This window comes from Cornus florida, unplaced genomic scaffold (genome assembly GCF_030987335.1).
Source record: "Cornus florida cultivar Cherokee Brave unplaced genomic scaffold, ASM3098733v1 CherokeeBrave_3.0.0_Hap2_Chr05, whole genome shotgun sequence".
Lineage (NCBI taxonomy): Eukaryota > Viridiplantae > Streptophyta > Magnoliopsida > Cornales > Cornaceae > Cornus > Cornus florida.
In genome coordinates this window covers 115,780,498-115,802,840 of record NW_026775575.1, presented here as the reverse complement: position 1 = coordinate 115,802,840, position 22,343 = coordinate 115,780,498, and the positions used below count along the sequence as shown (strand labels likewise).

Below are 22,343 nucleotides of genomic sequence, written 5' to 3'. Positions count from 1 at the left end.
TATGTTTTTTTTTTTTTTTTTTTTTTTTTTTTTTTTTTTTTTCACACTGTGATCGTTTTGCACTATATCTAGAGGTTTTTATTTTATTTTTATTTTATTTTTTGTTCTTAACCCTATAAAATATCTTATTTAGACTTTTTAAGTGTGATAAGTATTTTGAGACTATCCCAAAAAAAAAAAAAAAAAAAAAAATTGAACACTTATTTTAGGACATTTAATAAATGTCCACATTACTATATAAATACATATTTACATATATAGTATGACAGGGGGAGCCACATCATCATTTATAGTACTTATCTCAATTTTCTTTCACTGCTCATAAAATTTAAAGTAACTTTATTTAAAAAAATTCTGACATAAGGTCTCATTATTTAACCACAAAATTGAGGCACTTTTTAAACAATTGAAATATTTAATGAATCTTTAAATTCAATAATTAAATAAGGAAAGTTAAAACCTTTTTTTATGAGAGGGTTTTGGTAATAATATTATTCTAAAAGTAATTATGCAAAGGACAGATTTGTACACAAAAAAATTTCCATACCCCCAAAGTTATTTTAGTAACAAAATACTTTTATTTCTCACTCCATAATCCATATCAGTATGAATATGCAGATACTACGACTGTAAAATTTTCCATTATAAATCATATGGTAATAGTCATCATTGTAAAAGAGCACATCACAGTTACAAAAGTCGCGCACGTGCAATTACTGTTATCTCCACGTAGTCACCACTGTGGACTTTTTGGTAATTTCAGCACTAATCAAGGGTCCAAAACTTCAAGACTAGAAGCTTCTCTCTCTCAAATCCAGGGTTAAAAATTCCAACGGCACGAACCACCTCTCTCTCTCTCTCTCTCTCTCAAAACCCCTCACTTTACTCTCCTTTGCCAATCGTTGCAGCAAAACTCGGTGCAACGTCTACGTGTCAGTATCCGATTCGTTCGTTTCCCCTATAAATACCTCTCATCTCCACCATCACTTCCCTAACAAGCTATAGCTCTCCCTATGGCTACTGACCACTGACACCGCAAGATAGGGTTCTTCCTTGCATGCAATTATCTGATCTATCTATTTGTTTCTACCAATATACACATAGATAGATCTATATATGCACACATAGATATATGAATGAATTGGTCGTTGAAGAGGAGATTTTGTTGCGGTGGTCTCTAATTCGCTTGGTGCAGGTCGGGAACTGCTTCGCCGGCGACGTCGTTTCCGATCGGAGGCCGTGTTTGGCTGTTCTATTTGAATTTTAGCGGCGAATTGGGTCCCGCCTTGCATCAACTGAATCGGAGACCACGGTGAGTATCGGAGTTGCAAATGTTTCAGATCTTGGATTGTTGGATTTGAATCTGTTGCCGCCTTTTTGTTTCTGATAGATACGGCATTCAATGCTTCAATTTTAGGTTTGAAATTTTCTATTTAGTACGATTTTCTTCTAGATTTCTATACTTCATGGATCTATTATTACAGTAGAAATCTGTAGAGTTTTTTGATTTATTGATGAAAGTTTGATTCTTTGTTCTTCAAAAAGGTGATCTCCATTTTCAAGTTGATGTGATATGATCTGCGTCTAGAATGGCATCTAGATCTCGGTCTTTCCTTGGTTATCCATCTTATAAGTATTGACATTGAATTTTTCAGTGTTTGATATGGCGTCTAAAACTTCAATTCTTTCTTCTGTGCTTATTTGCTCCAAGAAGATACTGAACTGACCAACACGGCAATTAGAAAGAGTAAGTATTATTATTTGGGTTTAGTTCCTTCTCCAAATTACTATCTTGGATTTATATTGAGCTTTGTTCGTGTTTTTACTTGTTGTAACTCTACATTTGGCAATTATCTTATTGAATTCCACACTGGTGAATGAGGAATCTGTAACTTTGATCGCTGCATTGATTATTTAATTAAATGATGTGAAGTTTCCTTAAAAAATGTAGTTGTCTTGATTAAACAAAATTTAGTACCATTTTTCCTTTGGTTTTTATTTTATTTTTATCATACAACTGAGTTGTATCAGAACAGATTCTCTTCTAAGTACGAATAGCTGTTGGCGGACTATAGGGTTCAAGAGTATCAATTTCATTGTATGTGGGATTTTATATGCAAGGAGAAATTTAAGAATGTTCCCATGTTGAAAGAATTTTGAACTTTAGAATACCTAATAGAATAGGAAAATCGTGCATTCTAACTCATAAATTTCTATTGTCCTTCCTCACTACAGTTAGAGAATCATATTTGCAAGAATGAAACTACATTTCTAGCCCTTTGTCCTTTCTATATTTGGCGGGGACATCTTTATATAGAAAAGTTGGGGAAATTTGCATCCCAATGGATGTTTTCTGGTTTGTGTTTCTTTAGCCAAAACTGAAAGTGAAATTAGGGTATCCTGGTTTGCAATGTCGGTGATATGTATGGTCGGTCAAAGATTTTTTGATGATGGTACTAGTCTTGTCACTGTTATTATGAATGTAACAGGAATAACTTTAAGTTTTAAAGCAACCTGGTTTTCGAAAACGAAAACTTGCTCTAATGGTATGATAAAATAATTAGATGGACAATCTAGCTTTCTGAAAGTTTATTATCATGATAGTTGTTAAGAGGAAAATAAAAGTTGTAGAGAGACAATAAAACATGAAGAACACGAGAATAGAAACGCGGTTCAACCACTAGGGCTTACATCCACAACACACAAAGCCCAGAGGGCTACATCTCTTTCATTCCATTCTCTCTTAAGATTGTTTACAATGAACACCTCTAATATTTCTTTGGGTGGGCTAATAGTAATAATAATAATTTTTTATTTTTATTTTTATTTTTATTTTAAGACAGGGCTAAAAGTAATTTTTTTTTTTTTTTTTTTTTGGGTGGGATCAGTGCCTCTATTTATAGGTAATGATAAATATGAAAAATACATTAATGGAGGATTCATAAAATCAATCCCATAAATCACTCCAGTCATATTTTTTCATAGACTAAAATCACTCTTACAATATCCTCAGAGCAATATTCTGTGGAGTAATTTAAGGTTCCTATAATAATATTCTCCAACACCCTCCCTTGAGTTGGTACATGGAGATTTTAACTCAAGTGTCCAACTTGAAGCTAAGTACGAATAGGTAGGGAATGATAAACCTGCTCTGATACCATGTTGAAAGAAAAATAAAAGTTGAATGTTCTGATACCATGTTGAAAGAAAAATAAAAGTTGAATGCTCTGATACCATGTTAAAAGAAAAATAAAAGTTGAAGAGAGACAATAAAACATGAAGAACACAAGAATACAACGTGGTTCAACCATTAGGGCTTACATCACGACACACAAAGCCCAGACGGCTACATCTCTTTCATTCCATTCTCTCTTAAGATAATTTACAATGAGCACCTCTCTTTATGGGAGAAAGAACAAAATGATAAATATGGAAAATAAATTAATGGAAGATTCATAAAATCAATTACATAAATCACTCCAATCATATTTTATCATAGTCTAAAATCACTCCCACAATATTCTCAGAGCAATATTATGTGGAGTAATTTAAGGTTCCTATAATAATATTCTCCAACAATAGTCTTATATCTTAATGCTCTTAATAGTTACTAATGCCCAACATTAGTTGTCTTGGTGGATTGAACCTGAAAGCTGGTTCAATTAGAAAATCTATGGCTGTTGTTTATGCTTTCCTCACGGCCTTGAAGGTTTGCTATTTGATAGGCCACCTGATTACCATGCTTCCACAACCTGCTGCTTTCTATTTGAGTAGATTTGCAGGATGGTAGTTTCTCAGAATAAGAATTGTTTGTATACGGCGCCAGTAATGTGCCAAGGCAAGTTTTTAGTTTGTCATTCATTATTGCATGGATTCTGGCCAATGTTTTTTTTTGCCTGTTGCAGCGAAGTTAGTTAACTTTTTGTCGGCAATCATGATCGAGTCAAAGCTATTTTTTTTGGTCAGATTTGAGTGAGGGCGTTGCAGCGGAATATAACTGCACAACATGACAGTAGTCTCGGATAAAGAAAATTCGATATGTATGCTTTGCAGTTACGAGATAAAGCAAGGAGGTAGAATTCTTTCTTTAAAAGCTAATTGCTCTAGTTAATTATTCAACTTGTTTTTGTCAAGTTGCTAACATTTCTTCATAAGACCCTGCTAACTAAAGATAACTCAGACCAAACTATTCCTCACAGCTCTAGAATAATATATTATTAGGGTTCTTTGCCTTGCTAGTTAGTTTTTCGTAGAACATGCCCTAGATTTGTGTTGATAAGAAAAAAAATATGTGAAGAATCTGAATGGCAGTGCAGGTGCTTACATGGATCTTGCATTCCTTCTTAGGTTAAGTTCAGATCTTAGATTCATGTGAACATCTTGGACCCCTTTGCTGAATGTTGCGTTGGTTGTTTCATTGTTTTGTTTTGGATTTCCATATTTGCAATTTGATTTATTATGTGCAGTTTTTTTTTTTTTTTTTTTTTTTATTCGGGGTATTAAAATGACAGTTCATGATTTAGCCAATAACCCTCATTTCCATCAAAGCTTCCCCTGCTAGCTCTCTAGTAAACTCACTTATATGCGCACTTGAGAACATGACATGTAATTATAGATGCGTGTGTATATATTCAAACACGTGTTTGTCTGTGTAATAAAAATACATATATTTAAGTATGAATATAGGTGTATATAAGGCACATGATTAAATTACATCTGGTGTAAGAATTACTATTCCGGACCATTATTAGCTTCTCGTAGGCTTTATTATTATTATTATTATTATTTATTTATTTATTTATCAAACCAATAGTTAGATTAGATATCCTTCCATGCCTGCCGGGAAATGCTTGGAGTTTGAGAGCTCTCTTATCAATATAATTCTAAATTAGAGGTTAATTTAATAGATATCAAGAAAAAGTAAATTTATGAGCTGAACACTTGACCATATTCAACAAAGTTCTTATGAATCATTTATTTTATGCATAATAACCTAGTAAACGCGCTTGAGAACATGACATTCAATTATAGGTCTGTGTGTATATATACATGTGTTTGTGTGGGATAACTATACATGTATTTAGGTATGCATACAGGTGTATACAAGGCAAAGTATTAAATTAGATCTGGTGTAATAATTACTATTCCTACAGTCATTAAAAGCTTCTCATTCCAAAATTTTGGAAAAGCTCTATTATATATATGTTCCAAAATCCAATTATATAAAAATTTCCCATTCTTTTACAAAGCTACTTGGCATCCCCCAGTTTTCTTCCACAGTCCATACTAAACTAACAGCATATAGTCATTCTTATAAAAGAGCATATTAGACAAAGCTACTTGGCATCCCCCAGTTTTCTTCCACAGTCCATACTAAACTAACAGCATATAGTCATTCTTATAAAAGAGCATATTAGAGTTGCAGAACAATTACTGTATCTCCATGCAGTCACCACAATGACTGTTTTGTAATTTCCCCACAAATCAAGGGTTTCAAAACTTCAAGACTAGAAACTTCTCTCTCACAAATCCAGGTTCAAAAATTCTAACGGCACGACCCACTTCTCTCTCAAAATGCCACTTTAGTCTCCCTTTGCCAATTGTTGCAGCAAAAGTCAGTGCACCATCTACGTGCCAGTATCAGATTCGTTTGGAGGCCGTGTTTGGCAGTTCCATTTGAATTTTATCCGCAATTTAGGTCCCACCTTGCATCAACTGAATCTGAGACCGCGTTGAGTATCAGAACTACAAATGTTTCAGATATTGGATTGTCCGATAGATACGGCATTCTATGCTTCAATTTTTGGTTTGAATTTTTCTTTTTAATACGATTTTCTTCTAGATTTGAATACTTCATGGCTCTATTACTGTAGATTTGAGGAAAACTGTGGAGTTTTTTATTTATTGAGGAAAGTTCGATTCCTTTTTTTTTTTTTTTTTCCCCTTCATTTTTCTATGAGAAAATGGTGATCTTCATTTTCAAGTTGATGAGATATGATCTGCTAGGAGACCGCGCTGAGTATCAGAGCTACAAATGTTTCAAATCTTCGGTTGTCTGATTTGAATCTGTTGCCCGCCTTTTTGTTTGTGATAGATACGGCATTCTATGCTTCAAATTATGGTTTGAATTTTTCTTTTTAATACGATTTTCCTCTAGATTTGAATGCTTCATGGATCTATTACTGTAGATTTGATGAAATCTGTGGAGTTTTTATTTATTTATTGAGGAATGTTTGATTCTTTTTTTTTTTTTTTTCCCTTCATTTTTCTATGAGAAAATGGTGATCTTCATTTTCAAGTTGACGTGATATGATCTGCTAGTAGAGTGGCATCTTTCTCGGTCTTTCCTTGGTTATGATGCTTATGAGAGTATGAACATTGAGTTTCAGTGTTTGGTATGGCCAACACGGCAATTAAAAAGAGTAGGTATTATTATTTAGGTTTATTTCCTTCTGCAAATTACTATCTTGGATTTATATTGAGCTTTGTTCATGTTTTTACTTGCTGTAGTTCTACAATTGGCAATTTGATCTTATTGAATTCCACACAGGCGAATATAAAATAGCTGGTGACGGATTGTAGGGTTCAGTGATATCTACCAGTATCAATTTGATTACATATGGGATTTTATATAAAAGGATAAATTTAAGAATGTCCCTGTGTTGAAATAATTGGAACTTTAGAATTCATGAGCTAAAAATGAATAAAATGATACCTAATAGAATAGAAAGATCACGCATTAGAGTAGGAAAAACATGCATTCTAAGAGTGAGAATTTCTTTTTCAGTATAGGTAATTCAAAAATTTCTATTGTCCTTCCTCTTCAAATCTGCAACTGACTCAAATTAGAGAATCATAATTTCTATCAAAATGTAGCAAGAACAAAACTATATTTCTAGCCCCTTATCCTTTCAATTTTGGCCGGGACATCTTATGTAGAAAGGTTGCTGAAATTTGCATCCAAATAGGAAGATTTCTAGTTTGTGTGTGTGTTTTTTTTTTCTTTTTTTGCCAAAACCAAAAGTGAAATTAGGGTATTGCCATATTGGTTTTCTTCGTCCGTGAAATGTATGGTTAGAGGTTTTTTGATGATAGTATCAGTCTTGTCCACATTACTAGAGATGCAACAGGAATATAGTTAAGTTTTAAAGCAGCCAGGTTTCTGAAAACTAAACTTGCTCTAATGGTATGATGAAATAAGTGACATTATGAAAAAGTATATATTTTATATCTATATATCCTTACGTAAAATAGGTAGTTTCTCAAACATAGGAGGCTTAAAAGGTTAAAGAACAGTTGCTTTCAGAAAGTTTGTTCTCATGATCGTTATATCTTAATTCTCTCAGTAGTTAATAATGCCCAACATTAGTCGTCTTGGTGGACTGAGCCTGAAATCTGGTTCAATTATCTAGGATTGTTGAATATGCTTTCCCGTTGTATTTTCCTTTCCATTCACTCAGATATCTTCCATTTCATTGATTTTGTCTGGATCCTCCTTTTCTTCTGAGAAAAGGGGAGGAGAAGGGTCTTCGTTGGTGGATTCCTCTTCTAATGGCCTTAAAGATCGCTATATGTTAGGCCACGTGACTACCATGCTTCCACAACCTGCTGCTTTCTATTTGAGTAGATTTGCAGGATGGTAGTGTCTCAGAATAAGAATTGTTTATATACGGCTCCAATAATGTGCCAAGGTTGCATGGATTACGGCCAGAGTTTTTTTTTTGCCTGTTGCAGCGAGGTTAGTGAACTTGTCAGCAATCAGGATTCAGCCAAAGCTAGTTTTTTGGTCAGCTTTGAGTCATCCTTGCGCTTGCGTAGCAGCGGAATGTAACCGCACAACAGTACTCAGATATAGAAAAGTCTTCATGCCTTGCAGCTATGAGTTAAAGCAAGTAGGTAGAATTCTTTTTTTAATAGTTAATTGCTCTAGTTAATTATTCAGCATCTTTCTGTCAAGTTGTTTACATTTCTTCATAAGACACTGCTAAGTAGCAAATATCTCCGACCAAACTATTCTTCACAGCTGACGAATAATATATTATTAGGGTTCTTTGCCTCGCTAGTTAGTTTTTCGTTGAACATGCCTTAAATTTGTATTGATAAGAAAAAATATGTGAAGAATCTGAATGGCAGTGAAGGTGCTTTCATGGATCTCGTGTTCCTCCTTAGGTTAAGTTAAAGCAGATCTTAGATTCATGCGAACGTACTCGACACCTTTGCTGAATGTTGTGTCGGCTGTCTCGTTGTTTTGTTTTGTGGGGAGGGGATACTAAAATGAAAGTTCATGATTTGTCAATAACTCTTCATTTCCATCAAAGCATCCCCTGCAAGCTCTCTATGGATTTTGAACCTAGTAACTCACTTCTATGCGCACTTGAGAACATGACATGCAATTATAGATGTGTGTGTATCAACAATTGGAGATTGAGAGCTCTCTTATCAATAGAATTCTAAATTAGAGGTTAATTTAATATTTATTTAGAAAAAATAAGTTTATGAGCTGGTCACCTGACCATATTCAACAAAGTTGTTATGAAGCGTCTATGATATGCATGATTAAGGTATGTATATAAGGCACATGATTAAATTAACATCTGCTGTAAAAATTACTATTCCTACCTCAGTCACACAATTCGTCCAAAGAGGCCTCGCTCTCAAGTTCCGCACACGAATTTGCGACTTGAGAGCAAATTCGCACAAAATTCACGAATTCAATTTTTGCAATTCGCGAATTTGTTTTCCTAATTCACGATTTCCATACGAATTTATGTTATATAGCTAAATTTGTTAGAGTCCCAATAATATGGAACACCTATATTACCATATATGCATTTATTACTTACACTATTACTCAATATGTACATTAATTACATAAATTTTAGTGTGCCTCAACTGTATGGCGTTGCTATACTACCATATATATATATTAATTATACATGTTTGAAAATATACTACTAAAAAACTTCCCAATTAGAGAATATTACAAATAAATCACGCTTCTATTAATGAGAAAAGTTAGTTTATTTATTACATATATCATTAATGGAATAAATAATCATGAATATATTTGTATATGAATTTAAATAAATAAAATATATATGTTATGACTGATATAATTTTATTTAAACCTAATATACGACGCTCTCAAGACACTCCCGCTCTCAAAAAATTGACACTTTGACGCTTTCGCGCTCTCGCACTTGCTTCAACTCCCGCACTCGCTCCCGCTCTGTGTAACTTAGATTCCTACACTCATTAATAGCTTCTCATAGGCTGTATTTTTTATTTTTTATCAAACCATTTTTTAGATTAGATTTCCTTCCGTACCTGTTGGGTAAAGAGAGCTCTCTTATCAGTATAATTCTAAATTAGAGGTTAATTTAATACTCTCTCCATTCCAAAATAAGTGCTATGCTTTCCTTTTTTGTCTGTCCCAAAATAATAGTTCACTATCCTTTTTCAAACAATATATTTCACATCTTTCCATATATGCTCTTTGAGTTTAAAATTTCAAACTTGAATATTCAAAATTTAAAAGGGCAAGTTAGTAACATTCCAGGGAGACAATGCATGTCCAACATGTCCCCTTAAAAATTACTACTCCCCATAAGCGACACTTAAATTAGGACGGAGGGAGTACTTATCAAGAAAAAGTAAGTTTATGAGCCGGACATTTGACCATATTCAACAAAGTCATTATGAAGCGTTTATGATATGTCTGATATGTTGGAATGTTTGGTGAATGATTATTATAATTATTTGTTTTGTATTATTATTATATAACTGTTGAGTTTCTGAAAGTCGTGACTATTTGTACATGACATGTTGATGGGTTATATATCCCAAAAGGTCATGACTCTTGCCAAGAGTTGTCTATTAATCTTTAAATATTGAGTGTCGTATACGTTTAAAACTATCAAATAATGATCATTCTTCTCCCTGCAAAAATAACTTTATTCTACTTTTACAGAAATCTTTCATCTACTGATCTTACTTCACGTTTCATTAAAGTGAAGTTCTTTTCCTACTTATACATATGTAATATATTTAAGTCTTTAAAGTGGGTAATTGTCATTGCTTTGATGGAATCATCATATTGGATTGCTGTCTTATGAGTTATGATGATGGTTGAAGACCGTTGAATCCTGCAGATAGATAGACGTCTGCAACCCAACAACATTGCTTGAAGGATGTGTGGGAGACGAATCTGCCTTAGGACAGTGTGTTGAACATCTGCCTCAGTCTCTAATTGATAAGTGCCTCTTAATTTACTGTGGTTTTCAATTTCCTGTTTAAGTATGATATTATTTATGTTATATTGATTATTTTTGGGCATTAAATTTCTCTACAAAGAGTCAAAAGACTACAATTTTCTGTGTTCTACAAACAACATGATAAACTTGTCTAATTGCATTGTGGGTTCGGGCCCCTTTCAAAAAGTTATAAAGAGGGTATAACAGTAACTATTATTTTACACCAGGTGTAAGTTCCTGACTATAATATAATGTGTGTATATATATGTATATGATAGATGTGTGGATTTGGTGGAGAAAGATATTTTTGCTGCAGTATTTTAATTTTGCTTGGTTTAGGTCGGAATTGCTTTGAGGTTGACATTATTTCTTATTTGGGGGCCATTTAATGAGGGGGTTTGGGTGTAGCCTTGCTATGTTGTGTGGCTGGATGAAAATGTTTCAGATCTTAGGCTATTCGTTTGGAACTGTTGCGGCATTGTTTTTTGTTCCAACAGTTCTGCGATGCCACCAAATGATTTTGGATTCCTCCCCTGAACCCTGCTTCACTAGAAGCTCCTCTAGAGCTTTTCAAGCTTCAACTACCAAAGCTGGGGTGGTAGATATAGATTTATACTAAAAATGGTGCTTATAATGAAAATCAACCATTTCCCTTCCAATAGATATTACAACTTTCGATCATCAAGTCTTCTTTCAAATCTTTCCATAAAGGGTACACTGAAGTTGCCTTACAGTAATCGTATGGTAGCCTCAGAGAGGAAGAGGGAAGAAATTCTACCTTGCTTCTTAAAGGACTGTATTTGCCTCCTATCGCATCAGAAGTATCTTCCTTCTTATAGGGGACTTGGCCTAATAAAAACTTTACATCTGTATAAAACTTGAAAAAAAAAAAAAAATAAAGGTGGGTCATCCAGCTATTTTTTTTTTTTTTTTTTTTTTTACATGTAATCCAAAGACAATACATGTTTTTCTCTCCCCACATCTGAGACGGTACGGATTCTCTATCTTCACAGTCAAGACTCCATAGCTCTTCTTCCTTACCTCCATCCAAAAACCCTAATATTCACCCTTCTCTTCATGGATGTTATTTTTCTCTTAACTACAACAACTCTTTTTTCTTTACGGTAAGAGCAGCTTTCAAATTCTCAATCACTTGCATAAACTCCTCTTCTCTGGCTGCCTCCACCCCCTCTTCCCACGCCAGATCCCTCACTACGTTGATCCCCAACTTGGATTTTAGGGTTTGAGAATGGAGGAGGTGGCAGCCAACGGTGGTGGAAGGGGTTATTAGCAGAACCTAAGGACAGAGATTAGGGTTTTGAAACGAGGAGGTGGTGGGCAACAATGGATCCAGAACATCCACCTTTAATTTTTTTTTTTAAATTTTTTTATACAGATTTAAAGTTTTGATCTGGCCCAAGTTCCCCTATAAGATGGAAGTTCCCTCGGATGGGGTAGGAGGCAAGCATTTTCCCTTCTTAAATTCTTGCCAGACATCTGCAACCTACCAAATACGAATAATAGCCACACTTTTGGCTATATTGTAACAGGAAAACAGATTTAACTGGCTGGATTTTTGAGAATACTGGAATCACCTGATTTATGGACTACATAATAATACAAACAATATATTTGCTTTTAAATTATTAGAAAAGACTGATATTTAAAATTTTAAAATATTTTATTTCTTTATATTATTTTGTCCCTTCTCAGTTTTGCCATTATTTTGTTATAAGTAACTTGCCATATTGTTGTTGATGTGTGATTTGGTACATCAATTCAATCCCCTAGTTGCGCACACACTCCAGACTAAAACAGCTAAGATCGCAACCAATAACCGAATCTCTACCAACTGCGCTACCTTTCAAAGGTTGGTGCACACAATAATCAGTGTTTCATAACTATATGAGATCGAAACTAATTAATATTTGACCTACTTTGATCAACCCAAGCACGAAAATCAAATCCCGTGCAAGTTCATGCCCTCCAAAAGCTTCTCCATTTTTATAGAGAAAGCAACTGATGAGGAAGGAGCTGTAGGGATGAGTTGCAAAGAATCATTTCATGTCCTCGATCAAAGTCTAAACAGAATGGTTCCTTAAATTTTTCTTGGCCTCTGATCTTCAGGAGATGTAATTGCAGATTCCATCTTACCTTTGCATGGGTTCTTTAGTTATCAATCATAGAGAGGAACATGCCCTAAACCTCCTCTAAAACCTAGGCATTTAAAGAGGAAGGAAATAGTGGGAGGTCTTGTCCCTCAATATGTTGAAATTAATGATTGAGGTATGAGAAGCTATTTGCTGTATTTTTGAGTAATGGTGGCCTAATTTATTCATTTGGACCATCGTCCAATCTATGAAATGCTACCTTCTTTAGTTCTCATGCGTCTGAGACTTCAGTTTGACATGTGGTTTGAACCGGAATAGTGGTTTGACTTGGACAATTCAAAAATGTTGCTTCACCACTGCAGCATGCATGGGTCACTGTGGCTGGCTAGAAACATTTTTTTTTTCCCTTTTTATTCTTACTCGTACTAATTACAAGTTTTAACATGAGGTATCCTATTTTAGACCCTTTTTTTGGGAGGGTGTGGGGTGGTTTGGAATAGGTCGTGATGTCTTATTTAACTAGAACTGTAGTTGCGGGCGAGCACACACTCAGGTTAAAGAAAATTCAGTATAAAATGCAGTTTTGAACTTTTGATGAAGTCCCTCGTTCCAAAAATTTAACTATAACAATTTCTCACAGCTGCACTGAAGTGCATGTTATTACAGTTTCTGAGGAAAACATAATGACAACCAGAGTTGAGCAATATTTCAACTTTAAGCTTCTGTGAATCAGATATATATGAATAACATTAGATATGTCTTGGTCAAGAAAATATGTGAAGATCCTGTTATTATGCATATAATTTGGCTGCAGCAGTTCAGGAATCATGTTACCTGAGTGGTTTTTGGAAACTTCTTCATATGGAATTAATTCCATTAGTGGTGAATTATACAGATTTACCTTGCAGCAACTTAATCTGAATTATTAGTTAAAAGTTGGATTTTGTGTTACATTCAGTTAATAGATGTGTTCAAGTATTTTATGTGCTTTCCTTGGTGAAAACTGTGCCAATTTCTTTGTTACTTGGCACGGGTATCTCCTTTTGGGGTTTGTTATGGTAGAATTGAGTGAAGGTTCCAGTTCTGTGGATTGTTCATATTTCTGTATGATATTTTGTTGGAATTTTAAATATTTTTCTTCAACTGATCATTTTTTTGGTAGTTATATTGTTCCTCAAATTGTATATGATGATTGGATTCATACTTATAGTTATGTTCTGGCTTTTTTTCTGTTGAACATATGAACACAATAACAGATTCATGTGTGTGATGCACACGCATGTGTTTGTGTGCAGATCACCATTTGGATTAGGATTGTTTTAGCTTTTGAAAACCTTTAATCGGGCTCATTCCCTTCATTTGGATGCTTTTTTGTTTATAATGCCTTAATGTTCTTTTGCTATCAAATTTGACAAATAAGTTGTGTCTGTCTATGTTTTGTAAATTTCCGTTTCCAATAATGTTATGTTAGAAACCATGCAACTCAGACGATATATAGTGTTTGACATTTAAATTGGCACGTTACTGAACCTAATTGTAGTTCAATAATGACTGGCTTTTAGGTACAAAAGAATGATGTAGAACTAACATATAAGCTTTGAGCAGATGTGGGATTATACCAAGTAACGAGATTGGGAATACTTCCACATCAAATTGGTCAAGGATTTTGAAGTTAGTTTGCGATGTATGAGAAACCAACTCAGAGAAGATACAAGAGTAGATTTGAGACGAGGAAATCCAAGATGAGACTGGTATGTTGTCATCTTTGAAGTGCTTAGCTTCGTTTAGTTAATAGCATTGCATTGTCTGAGATTAGTAGGAAGATGTGTTGTAATTTTAAGTGCTTAGCTTAGCTTATATTTGGAAATGTTGCATATGTCATTTGGAATTTATGGAGTGTTCAAAAACAAACTCAGGATTTTTTACGACTTAGTTTAAGATAGAAATAAAATAATAGACACTGAGGTGACTCTGTTTGTAGAAAGTCCAATGAAGGCACCCAAACCTAGTTTTAGTAGTATCAAGCTTCATTGCAAAATGTCCCCTTGGAAAATAGACGGAAATTGGTTCATGTTTATATCATGTGAGTCTTGAAATTATTGTAAATACCCATCTTACCCTTTTGAGATATCCACTGTATGCTCAAGCCTGGGCGAGAAGACCAAAAATAACATTTTGCAATTGATTTAACAATTCTAATTATTGTTACAGAACCCTCAAAAATCATGTGTAGGAAAGAATATAGACAAAATGAAGTTCAATTAACTAAGGAAACTAAACTAGAATAAATAACTAAAGAAAGTTAAACTAAACTGGAAAATTGAGAATGACTTAAACTAGAAAAGCATGATTTAGAATGAAAATCTATTAATGCGTTTGATTGTGAGGTGTTGGACCTCTTACATGGAGGCTTTTACAATTATTTATAGAATTTCAAAATAACTAAATCTATGATTAAGTAATGAATATTACTTAGGTCCTCACTAATGAGGATTTACACCATCCTTACTGTTGATGTGAACCAATAATAAATGAACATTTTATCTTTAATTACCAAATTCAATACTGTGGGGGTAGATATCCACTTACCAAATCATAGATGGTGATTTGATTAACATCTATAGTCAAGTTATTATTGGTTCACATCAACAGTGAGGATGGTGTAGATCCTCACTAGTGAGGTATTGTCCTTAAGTAATTAGATCATCTTGAAACTCATCCAAGATGTTATTACTTCATAATCTTATCCAAATCTAAAAAACTCAAGCTTTATCCTCAAACTTTGGTTTATATCATTATCCTTTCCACCCAAGTATCATCAATCAAATAGCGGCGCATCACCATTTAAATACCTGTCATGTCATCGCCACATAATTTACCAAAATGGGTGTCAACAATGCCCCTAATTTTAAATGTCTTATCGGATGTTGGTCGCCTAATTTGATAATCGGCTGTTGGTCGCCTAATCCGATCAGATATTTGAAATTTAAAGTACCTTGGAATGATATTTTGAACCATGACTGAGCTAATCACTTTGAATAAGATGACAAATCAATGAGCTCCATAACTTCATTTATTCTGAATCACCTCTAAGATGATTTTTATTTCATATTAGCCAAATCTGCGGATCCCGCTTCTTCTTAACTTCTCAAAAAGTTGGTCAATATCGGCTGCCCATAAGAACCTATGAAGTACTTGCCCCCAATGTTTTCCCACTCTACTGACAAAGCATAATCAAAATCGGATGGAATTAAATTATTGTGAAGCTTTATATTAGCCGATCTGACTATTATCTTTGCCAAAAGAACGATGTTGCACCAATAAAGAGTTTTCTCAGCTGATCTTTTTGAATTTTGGTGTTCCTCAATAATTTTGGCCATATCAGCCGAAAAAAACAAAATTTCTTTGATGACCGATTTTCCCTCTGCCGATTTGATCTCGCAGCTGATTCCATCTTGATCCAATCAGGCTTAAAGAAATTAAAATGGGTTTCATCAGCAACTAGCTGAGTAGGTTCCATCCTTAACCGAGATACTTGCCTGAGTAACTCTTCAACATCAGCTAAACTTCTTTTCATGGCAGCTGATATCGGCAGACCCACTATATCTTTGTCGATGAACCTTAGCAACATTCGATTCTTGCCATATAGTGTTGTATTAGCCGCATAAAATTTTGCATTCGATGACCGATTCTCTCTCTTTCGTGATCTTATCATCACCTTAATATTTTTCCATTGCCGTCTTTTTTTTTTTTTTAGGGTAGCAAGCTAGAACAATTATTTCAGCCGATGATTGTTCATTAGATATCACAATGGGCCAAGCATTTCTAGTACATTTGCCAATTTTCTTTCAGCCAATTAGCTCTTAGCCGATTTTCTTTTAGCTGATTTGTACCATTTCATTCGGGGCAGCAACCATGTTGAATGAGAGCAAGTTGGTTCCTCTCAGCTGCTTTATCTCCTTGACTTGAATGGCTGATGGCGTACTTTAAACAACATTGGGCTACTTCTCTTCATTACCAAGATCAACCTTTTATCTAAGAACAAGGTTGATCACACTTTTATTTGTTCTGATTTTCAGTTGCTTTTCAGGGAATTTTAGACTGTTGTCGCCGATTACCCTTTTCTTATTATCAGCCATTCCCTTTTCAGCTGATACGGTAGATATCTGATTGTTACCTATGGCTCTGTCCATTAACATTGGCTAGTTGGGCTGGTCAGCAGCTGCCATTAGCTGCCCCCCGACCCGAGTATCAAAGTTTTCTACTGATATTCCAGCAGAATTTCTTGGTAATCGACCACTTGTTCCCATTAATTTTCCTCTGCTGGTTGATTTGTCCGCCCATTAAATCGGCAAGGCTGACCGATTTTAGTATATTGCTGATTTTTTAACGATAGTTACTGATATTCTGCCCAACTTTGCTGCTGATCAAGTTCAATAGCCACATCTGGCTGATATTCTGCTAAACTTTTTTGCCGATATAGACAAGTTTGCCGATTTCAGTATTGGCTATCGGTTGCCCCTCACTTTTCAGAAGGTGACGGTATTGGAGTAATTACTGGACTTGAATGTCCCCATCCAATATCACTGCCCCGGGTCTGGAGGTTCTTCTCCGAGAAGGTTTTCTGGTGCAATCTGTGACCATGGTCGATGGACATAAAGTTGATGCGATGGCTGATGCACTGTAGGTATCTGCTGAAAATTCTAAATAGTTGAATGTGGTGAATATTCTAGCCAACCATATGTTTGATTGCAATCCGGCTAACCTTGTTGCTGGTTTGCCATCGACTGCCTTCCAAGTACTAGTGGTTGATATATAAGAGTGTATGGTTGATTTACCACATGCCGATAATCTGCTGCTGGCGGCTCATTTACCATATGCCGATAATCGACAGAGGGTAGCTGACAATTTTCTGGCTGATTGCCCCCTGCCCCTAGTCAAAGAATTCTTCAGAAGCTACCTGCTGATTTTGAATTTACCGATATAATGCAGGAGGCTGATATGCGGATATCACTGCTGCTGATTCTCTATCCAGATCGGCTGCAGGTTTGCTGGTAAGTCTGCTTGCTGATCCAGCTAAGTTGAAATCACCAATGCCGGTTGGGGGGAGAAACTGTCGCCAAAGGTATTGAAATCCGCCGAGAAACCGATTCATAAGCAGTGGAATTTCCAGCCTGCATCTGCCGATTCTGAGGAGCCGATATTTGGGCCATCACAGTATCCATGTTGTGATTATGTTCTTCGCTGAGTTACGCATGTAACTCGGCCTTCATCTTGTTATTGTTTTTGCTGATCTGTGCTTGCACATCAACTTTATGTGTGTTGAGCATGGAGGCTTGGACATCCATTTTACGCTCTATTCATGTCATCATATCCATGATCTGTACTAATGGGAGGTCATGCATAGTCGATACACAATCAGCGGATCCACCCATAGGAATCGGCTGATTCTCTTCATCATTATCGTCTTCAGTAGAGACGACACCTTTAGAATTCTTGCAATTCGCTCGCCCCAGTGGGTCCCACCGAGGGTGCCAAAATGTTGACCCTTAAATTAGCAGAGGCCTGTCAATTTAGAAATTGGTTAGCGTGGGCGTGTCAGAACCAATGGGCCTGGGCATGTTAAAACCAATGGGCTTGATTTGATTGGGAGAGATGAGTTTCTTTTTTGTGAAAATAATGGAACATGAGACAACATGAAACACTCAGGTTCAATTTGCCTTAATTAAAACATGACTTTAAAGCAAAAGCAAATTGCAATAACACAGCGATTTAAATTGAAATAGAAATTAAAATTAAAATGGAAGCTATCGTAGCTACTGGGAATTGTAAGGAAATAATGGAGAATAAGAAATGAAGTGTAGGAAAGAATATAGACAAAAGGAAGTTCAGTTATCTAAGCAAACTAAACTAGAATAAATAACTAAAGAAAATCAAATTAAATTGAGAATGAATTAAACTAGGAAAATATGATTTAGAATGAAAATCTATTGATGCGTTTGATTGTATGGTGCATGCACAAAGTCTTTTACAATTATTTATAGAATTTTAAAATAACTAAACCTATAATTAAGCAATTAAGCAATTGGATGAACTTGAAATTCATCCAAGTTTTTATCACTTGATAATCTTGTACAAATCTAAATAAATCAAGCACGTCATCCCCAAATAATTTGCCAAAATCGGCGTCAGTGAAGCTTTGTTTGAAGTCTGCACCCTGTTCTGTATATAAAGGGGACCATTCACTCATAAAATTGACAAATATTCACTTAGTAACTTTAATTACAGAATAAAAATGTTTATATATGGAAACAACAGGCCAGAACTTAGTCATTAGTGTAATATGCATAAATTCTACCCATGGTTTGAAGTCGCGATAACGGCCGCGGTCAAATATCGATGTAAATCGATCGAATCAACCGATTCATGAAAGTGTTTAATGATATCTATTCTTTGAAAAAAAGTTACAAACACCGAGTGACACCTAAGTTTAAGATGATGCGATGAGATTTGAGTCCCAATTAAGTGGCTTAAAAATTTGTGTGAGTGGTCAGAGTTGGGTCAACAAAAAAAAAAATCCGACTTAAAACGTGTGACCAAGATTACATAGAATTCCTTGATCTGTACTAAAGTAGAGTACTGTGCATTTATTTCTGGAGACGTGTCCTGTTAACCACCATAGGATAAAAAAGGGCAGACGACGATCCAACAATATGCTCAATTGACGCAACCTATAAATACCATTTCATTTTTCACATAAAAAAACACACCATCGAGTCTAAGACTGACTAAATCTCCTTTCTTTTACTTTCTTCATGGCATTTCCTTGGAATTAATGGCATGTCCATCCACTATGGTAAGGCATGAGGCTGAACTTGTAGTGCCTGCAATGTCCACACCCAATGAAATAAAGCAGCTCTCAGACATACATGACCAGAAAGGTCTTCGCTTTCAAGCCCCCGTCATAATGTTCTACAAAAAAAGGTCCTTCCATGGAAGGAAAGGACCCTGTGAGGGTGATCAGAGAAGCACTGGCTAAGACACTTGTTTTTTACTACCCATTTGCTGGTAGGCTTTTTGAAGCCTCCAACCGAAAACTCATGTTGGATTACTCCACAGAGGCTGATGCAAATGTTGGGCTCCACCACGACATGCTTCAGCCACCCTCTCCTTACTTGGACCAGCTTTTGTACAATGTCCCTGGCTCTGATGGAATCATCGGTTGCCCTTTGTTGTTGATTCAGGTGTGTTCAACCTACCTTGCATCATAACTTCTGTTACTATCATATATATATATATATATATATATATATATATATATATACACATTATATATAATATTTAAACTATGGTTACTTCTTTTTTTTTTCAACTTCACCACTTAAATCTTAACTTATTGCATGTTAACACTTACCACAATTAATTTTCTAATATTTTGTTTATAATTTATTAAAAATCTACAAAAAGTCTTTAAACTTTTTTTTGTTAAAGAATAATTTAATCTAAAACTAATTTAAGATCATATTAAATTTTCTGTATGAAAAATAGTTATATGAGTAACTCGAATGAACTCGAAGTTTTAATCCGGAATCTAAACCCGAGTTGTAAGCTTGAATTTAAAAGTAGAGGATGGGTTGGGTTCGGGTTGAGTAATTAGGGTTGAGAATAGGGTTAAGATTGGGCTTGGATTTAATATTTCATATGGTGAGTTGAACTCCAATTATACTTCAAACCCGCCCAAGATGCAGCCCTAACTACTACTAGTAATACACAGGAGCATTAAATTAAATTAGTCTCTCTCAAATAATTAATGGGTGCATGCGCAGGTGACTCGTTTTGTTTGAGGTGGATTTGTGTTGGCACTGCGCCTAAATCACACAATGTGTGATGCAGCTGGTTTGTTCCAATTTCTCAGCACAATGGGTGCGTTTGCACGAGGTGAACCAAATGCACCTTCTGTGACTCCTGTGTGGGAAAGGGAAGTGTTCAACGCAAGAAACCCTCCGGCATAACATGCCCACATCACGAATACGAAGAAGTAAGAGACACATCAATGGCCATGGACAACAACAACAACTTGATCCAGAGGTCTTTCTTTTTCGGACATGAAGAATTAATAGCCCTCCGGAAACAAATACCTCCAATCCTAGGTAGTTGCTCAATATTTGAGGTAATAACGGCATGTTTATGGAGATGTCGCACAATTGCACTTGAAGTAGATCCTGATGAGATTGTTTGCGTTTCTTGCATTGTCACTGCGCGTGTTGTTAATAAGGGTATTCGTATAGCTCCCGGTTTCTATGGCAATACACTTGTGTACCCAGCAGCACTTTCAACCTCGGAAATGCTATGCAGAAAGCCATTAAAGTATGCTGTGGAGTTGGTAAAGAGTACAGAGGGTCAGATGAGTGAAGAGTACATAAGGTCAGTGGCAGACCTTTATGGTGATCAAGGGAAGACCCTTGTATACGGTGGGTGGGAACTATATGGTTTCGGATCATAGACGAGCTGGGTTCGATAAACTCAATTTTGGGTGGGGAAAGCCCGTATATGGTGGCCCTGCCGGAGCCCTTTTTTTGTTTAGCTTTTATGCTCCATTCAAAAACTGTGAAGGAGAGGATGGGATTGTGGTACCAATATGCTTGCCACCACCAGTCAGCATGAGCTTCACAAAATGACTCAGGGTGGTGTGGAAGATTCATATGATATAAAGCCCACTAAAATTCAATCCATGCTCTGAGTTAATGAGCAACAATGAATGAAAATTAATTATAATATAATGCTTTGTGTATGTGTACCATGTGAAGTAGGGATTTAAATTTCAGATTGGCCTTATTTTATTAAGAAAATATAAATAAATTTTCTTTCCTTTCTTTCCCTATTCCTATCATTTCTTTTCTTTCCCTTTATTAATCAACTAAACACAACAAATAATTAACATCAAAAAATCCCCCTAAACTATTGCCCTTTTGTAAATAACTCCCTGACCTAAAAACCACCAACCTAAACTATTGATTTGTTGCAATTAAGGACAAATCTATCACAAAAAACTATTTTACCTTTTTTCATTAAAATTTTCATTTCTTATTAAATTATTTTTATTATCTTTTCTCTTATGCAAATATTAATTATACTATTTACCTTAGTTTTATTTTGAGTATCAATTTATCATAAAAATGAAAAAAAAATAGATAAATAGATTTGTAACTATCATTTTCTAAATTGATTAATTTATTGTTAAAACTTTATTACTTATAATAAAACGTATTATAACCAATTTAAACATTTTTATCATAAAAAAATATCATATTTTTCATACAATATATTGATGAAAAATTAATAAAATACTTTTAAAAAAAATACCTTATTTTCATGTAATAAATTCATTAAAAATTTTAAAAATTTCTACTAAATTTTTTTATTTAAATAATTCATTAAAAAAAATAAAGGTAAATTTTTGCAAATTTAATGAAAAATATCTCATCAAATTAGTTTGAATTTTTTCATAATTTATTTAAATAAGAAAAATATATTAAATATAATTCAATAAGAAGGGGCATTATGGTCATTTAATGAAATATAGTATAGTCTTTAGGGTATGGTGCAACAAAATGAAATAGTTTAGGAAGTTTTATGCACAAATTATAATTTAAGGGGGTTATTTGCAAAATCAAACATAATTGAGGAAAATTTTTTTACACTTTACCCTTGACACTCTCGTCTCATTTCCTTTCTTTTATTTTCTTTTTCCTCCAAAAGGGTGAGAGTGAGAGTACATGCTGCTTTTTTCTTTTTGATTTTGGGTTTTTTACTCCATGAATATGACATTGCCTAGTATTCAGAAATCAATATGAGGTACTGCTATTGGTACACTCGTGTTATGTGGGGTCAATTGCGTGAACCCACTGATATTTTGTTCACACACACGCACACACACACATATATATATATTTTATTTATTTATTTATTTTTGATAGGC

General features: G+C 34.7%; 1 long non-coding RNA gene and 1 pseudogene across 5 annotated transcripts; both read left to right on the top strand.

Moving 5' to 3' along the window:
* The first annotated feature begins 864 nt into the window (after positions 1–864).
* On the top strand, positions 865–18,118 carry LOC132308841 (uncharacterized). 5 transcript variants are annotated; one of them, XR_009482490.1, is made up of 5 exons: positions 865–1,312; positions 1,656–1,747; positions 3,967–4,073; positions 13,927–14,115; positions 16,275–18,118. It is a non-coding gene; the product is annotated as an uncharacterized LOC132308841 (long non-coding RNA). The 5 variants fall into 5 exon arrangements; XR_009482488.1 differs by having other exon boundaries at positions 865–1,417; positions 3,906–4,073; XR_009482489.1 differs by having other exon boundaries at positions 865–1,747.
* A 559-nt stretch (positions 18,119–18,677) lies between these two features.
* LOC132310501 (methanol O-anthraniloyltransferase-like) lies at positions 18,678–21,186 on the top strand (annotated as a pseudogene).
* Positions 21,187–22,343: the final 1,157 nt, after the last annotated feature.